The following is a 5,266-nucleotide window of genomic DNA, read 5'->3' on the forward strand; positions in this document are numbered from 1 at the left end:
TCACCCATACGGTAAGCGCTTCTTAGGGCCTCAGCTTCAATGGATAAATGCAGCGGCTCCAGCCCCAGGAGTGTCTCCATAGCGGCCGTCGGCGTTGTTGACATTGCTCCATTTATTCCCAGGCACGCCAGCCACTGAACTTTGTTCAGGGAATTTTATTTTCCGAAAATTTCTAGAAGATATTAACAGTTGAAGATCGAATTTCAACTTTGTTATTAAGCATTGTTTTGAAATTGTTCCATGTTTAATTGGTAGCATAACGGAATACTTAAGCATCCAAAAAGAAAAATTACTATCTTTGCTTCAAATTACGAACATTTTTGATATAAAAAAAGTTTTCTTTTACAATTTTTGATGAAAAGGCACAGCGGCAATTATGTTTTTTGTCATTAACAGATAGTTACAGGTGGATAGCCCTTGCCAATCATAACAATAATTTGTCAAACTGTGCGCAAATATGCGATTAGTTCAGGGGAAATGCTACAGTAACATGGCGAAAGCTGAAAGAAATCACGCCAACAAAGGGCGAGGAGAGTGGTTCCAGGACGATAGTGGACCACAATCGATGTTCGGGTTTCAGACACAGAGGAACAAGTATTGGACATAACCGAATCAGGGCCTTCCAGGGGCACTCAGAGCACAATAATTGACACTTTCCGAAACACCAAGTAAATACCGAGGAAGGGCTACGTTCCTACCACGTTTGTACGATACATATGGTACAAGGAGATACAAATGGAGCTGGAGTTAATTAATTGAATACGAGAAGCTGCTTGATAAGAGTGGATAATAAGGAGATTACACAGACACCAGCTTGTCTGGAGTTAACCATTCAAATGTTTGCTGTTGTATGGTTTATTTTTAAATACCGTTATTCGAGCTTATGAGAACAGGTTGACATTTCGTCAACACATCTTGTTGAATTTACCGTTTATCCTTGTCTATCTTATTGTCGGTCTGTATAATTTCATGGCTACCGGAGTTTTAAATAATTACGAAGCAACAAGTATTTGCGCAATGTTAATTAGGCAGATTACCATGAAAAACATGGCTGCCTTTTTAATAACAATTAATTTCTTTTACTATTTTTGCTGTACTCTTATAACAGCGCCAGACAACACCTCCAGAGGAATGACGCCAATTTTGAATCACCCTGTATAGTTTCTATGTAGAAAAATTATTAACATATCATTCTTAAAGTTTATGTCACCTGCTCGACGGCATTCAACAATCTATATACAGGGTGTCCTACCGGGAACCGCGGCGATTGATATCTAGCCAACTGTAATTAGGGGGAATTTCGAAATTGGACAGTCTGCCGAAGTCATTGGCGGCAAACGGTCTAAAATACTTTCCAGATTGCCACACTTCCGGTTATACCGGAAGTAGGTATCAACTTGCTTATTTTAAATAGAACACCCTATATATTATTACATTTTTAAATTCAACTCCAATTTCTAAATATATTTCATGTATAATGTCCTATTCCTAAGTCTAACCGTTTTCGATCTTTGAAATTTTATGTTAAAAATGACAGTTGCAGCCACTTGAATAATTATTCGCTATTCTTAGAAGGGAATATGTTCTACTTAATTTGACTATGCTTTACTGTTGAAAAAGACTTACTTGAATGGAATTTCGACAAAATTTTCATAACTATCAATACAAAGTGTTAAAAATAAGTTTCAAAATGACGTTGAGAAAACCGCCCTAAATCAAATTTTTCAAATGGAAACCCCCATTTTTGATAATTTTGTCTTATTGAATATTAGAAATAAGTTTGTGTAAGGTTTTGTATTTCAAAGTAAGATGGTAAAATGTTTTCAATATTTTTCTCGTACTCTCCAAGTGAGCCCCTATAACCCCTTAAAAAGAATGACGCCAATTTTGAATCACCCTGTATGTTTACTTGGGTACATCTTGATACTATCTTTTGAAATTGGAACACATACTTAAGCCCTCATTATAATAAAGTGTATTAAAAGTCATTCATTAAAACATATTGTAGGGAAATTTAGCAATGTTGTGAAAACAATTAAAAATGAGTTTATTTGTTACTCCCAAAAACAAAACAATCCAATTAACATCCAAAAAACAAACGACGGGCGTCGTCGTCTAGCCCTTCGTCCTACATCGTGGTGTGTCGTCCTTCATCGTGGTGTGTCGTCCTTTTCCGTGTTCCCCGCATTTGGCTCTCTCTACTTCATAGCGACAGGGCCGGACCCACAATATAATTTACTTCTTTTGGCTGTAAGTATTTTGCACAATCAAATGACTCGAAAAGTATCTCGACTTATCTTTCGATTTTTCCAGTTTTCTCCCCATTGTAATCCAAACTGTAAATGCGTTTTCTAAAATAGCAAAACATATTTAAAAAGTTGATTGTTGGAGGAAAATCTGACTTCTTAATGACCGCATTACCTAAGGCGGGACCAACCACTATGCACCGGGTTCATAAATAGCTACGTATAGGTAAATTTATAAATAAAAACGCTGAAGACACTGAACGATTGGCTCCAGGAATTGACGCAGATAGTGTACGATGTAAAGGTGCTCCGGTTCCAAACATAGAGGAACAGGTATAGGAGATAATTGCAGCTGAGCCTTTCATAATGCTCCGCGTTGTTTCACAACAACTGACGTTTTTTCAGGCACCAGATAATTGTCCTGATAACTCTCCCGACGAAGGGCTACATTTTTATCACGTATGTAAGAAACACAGGTCCCAAGTACGCACCAAATATCTGGTTTACTCCACACCGGTACAACTTGAACCAGCCCGAGTTAATTAACCGAATACGAGAAGCGGCTAAAAATGTGATGTGATACGGGCACGTACAAACCTGTTGGGAGTTAAACGGGCTGAACTTCGAACACCTCATGTGATTTAACTACTTAATTGTATTTTATTTGTTGTTGTGGCTCTGTTTCAATTGAGGTTTTCTGTCACATCTGTACATAAAGTGCAAGTTTAAAAATCTTCGTTTGTATAATTTAAGCCTCCGGCCATGATTATTAATTATTTTCAAGAGAATCTGATTGCATTAAAAAATAGCTACTTTCGCCATGGCAACTAAGAGTGGCAGAATTTAAAATAAGATGCGGCAAAATAGCCATATCGCAACATTAAATTGACAACATTTCGAAAATTAAACACTTTGGAATAGACAACCTTACAGAAACTTACATTCATTTTTAATACTGAATAAGATAAAGTTATCAAAAAATCGGGTTTCTATTTGAAAAAAAATGATTTTAGGCGGTTTTCTCAACTTTATTTTGAAACTTAATTTTTAACCTTATAGTTTAATAAAAGGTATTTTGTGTAATGGTTTTATACCGTGTCCACCTATTAGTTCCTACATAATTACTCACTTCCTACATAAAGAAGATAGTAAGACCAAACGAAACAGAATGGTTCAATTTATTATTTTTTAATTTCCATCAAAATTGTTTAAAAAACTTTCAATTACATCATATGCAAAATCTGATTTGAAATAATTGATTTATAGTTATTGGAACAAGATATGCCAAAGCTGCTAATTCTCCGAAAATTTGCGATAAGAAAATGTAAACAATACCTATATTTACTCAGGTAGTGACTTGTTTTGCATTCGTTTTATTATTTGCTAGACTGGCAAATACGGTTTGCAGTTGATTAATCTGATGCTTGCTCTGACAGTCAAGTATGTAAGTGGTTTAGTTTGGTTGATTAATATAATAATATGAATTTCTTCCTGTTTCGCAAAACATTTCAATAACCCTTCGCCTTCGCCTCATTCTTCAAACATATAGGTCCTCGTAGCATATTGGAGTTATGCCACATAGGCAAAATCATGGTTTACAATATAATATACTATTTACTCATAGTGTGCGGAAATGTCACAACTGTACAACTGAACGATTTGTCCTTGTCTAGTAGTTTTCTCAATTGGTTTTTCACGTTTGCAAAACCAAAAACAAAACAATTATCGTGAAAACGTGACATGGCAATGAAATAATGCAAAAACTCACTCAAACGTTTAAATATGAAATTGGGGTTGCTATGCGAGTTATTTGTCAGATTCGAATGAAAAGTAACGTTCGATACAAGCGCAGAAATCCTGTTTTCGAACTATTGAGGAATTACATTGACAGTAGCAGATATGACGAATATGACGTCATTTATTGGGCATTTTTGGTCTTGAACTTCATTGGACGAATATACAGGGTGGTTTTTTAGTGCGATAGAGTCCATTATTTCCGATGGTGTTGAACTTTCGAACAAGTTGTTGACGTTTTTGTTGACAGCTCAAATTCATGAGTACCTAAATAATTAATTTCCTGAGAGGTGGATAGGCGGAGGTGGGCATGTTCAGTGGCCACTTCGTTCACGCGATTTGGTAAAAATTGATTTATTTTTATGGGCTTACGTCAAATACGAAACTAATATAATAACTCCATTTATAAAGGATGACATGAAGGAATAAATCACAACTATTTTTCGAAGCATTAATAATATTGTTTTCAACTGCATGAGCGATTTATTTCAAAAACGTATATACTAATAGTTGCTTAAATGTTAAGGGAAATCATACTGAACATTTGTTTTAAAATATAATTGTAGGTATCATTTTCTATTTTTATTTTTATAGACGTATGCAGTTTCATTGAATTTTTTGCTATGAAATTCCAGGCATTTTATAAAACATTGCACTTTTCTTCATTGATTATGTCAAGTATCATCAAATTTTGACACTTATTTAATGAATTCCATAGCCACCTTACAAAATGTAATTATAATACTGCTAATATTATAATAAGCTAATAATTGCTTTTCTATAGTAGAATTGCGTATGCAATTGGTAAAATAAAATATACAGGGTTGCTCATTAGTGCGTCAAAGTGCGATATCTCAGTAAATATGAAGTTTACAAGAAAATTCGTCCAACGAAAGTTTTTCACGTTTAAAAGGTCCACATTCTAAAATTACTTTCCAATATACAGGGTGCATCATAAACGTGTGGTAGTTACCAACTCTGGTTTTTTTAAATGAAACTCCCCCTTTTTTTGTTATTTTCAGATTGGCCGTTCAATTTTAATTTATGTTTGTTTCAACCGTTTTACCTGAAAAATTTACGATTTCCGAGTTATTCGTAAAAATGTGAAAGTTTTGACAGCTACTGGGTTCCACAGAAATCGATGCTGTACACTACCCGCTGCGAATTTTGGAAAACAGTTTTCAGCGATTCTAACAGAACATCATGATCTACGCGTAGATATGTTT

At 34.9% G+C, this 5,266-nt stretch overlaps 3 protein-coding genes and 1 long non-coding RNA gene across 11 annotated transcripts in view; 3 read left to right on the top strand and 1 right to left on the bottom strand.

Annotated features, from left to right (window-relative positions):
- Positions 1-5,266, bottom strand: part of LOC109541915 (leucine-rich repeat serine/threonine-protein kinase 1) — a 444,231-nt gene that overhangs the window by 154,586 nt on the left and 284,379 nt on the right. The window lies entirely within an intron of this gene.
- The window catches only part of LOC125505892, a 41,870-nt gene that overhangs the window by 22,669 nt on the left and 13,935 nt on the right, over positions 1-5,266 (top strand). The gene's annotated exons all lie outside the window — the stretch shown is intronic.
- The window catches only part of LOC109540736 (set1/Ash2 histone methyltransferase complex subunit ASH2), a 29,491-nt gene that overhangs the window by 12,346 nt on the left and 11,879 nt on the right, over positions 1-5,266 (top strand). Inside the window, exon 1 of one of the 4 annotated variants that reach the window (XM_048670758.1) lies at positions 3,622-3,690. The exons of the other annotated variants lie outside the window; for them this stretch is intronic. The gene's annotated coding sequence lies outside the window, so the exon portion shown is untranslated. Of the gene's footprint in view, positions 1-3,621; positions 3,691-5,266 lie in introns of those variants that run through there. 4 annotated transcript variants of the gene reach the window in all.
- LOC109540737 lies at positions 1,707-2,980 on the top strand. Its single transcript, XR_002172244.2, has 2 exons — positions 1,707-2,579; positions 2,652-2,980. It is a non-coding gene; the product is annotated as an uncharacterized LOC109540737 (long non-coding RNA).

The sequence above is a fragment of the Dendroctonus ponderosae genome, unplaced genomic scaffold (assembly GCF_020466585.1).
Source record: "Dendroctonus ponderosae isolate FM_Combo_2020 unplaced genomic scaffold, Dpon_F_20191213v2 Dpon_F_20191213_1, whole genome shotgun sequence".
Classification (NCBI taxonomy): domain Eukaryota; kingdom Metazoa; phylum Arthropoda; class Insecta; order Coleoptera; family Curculionidae; genus Dendroctonus; species Dendroctonus ponderosae.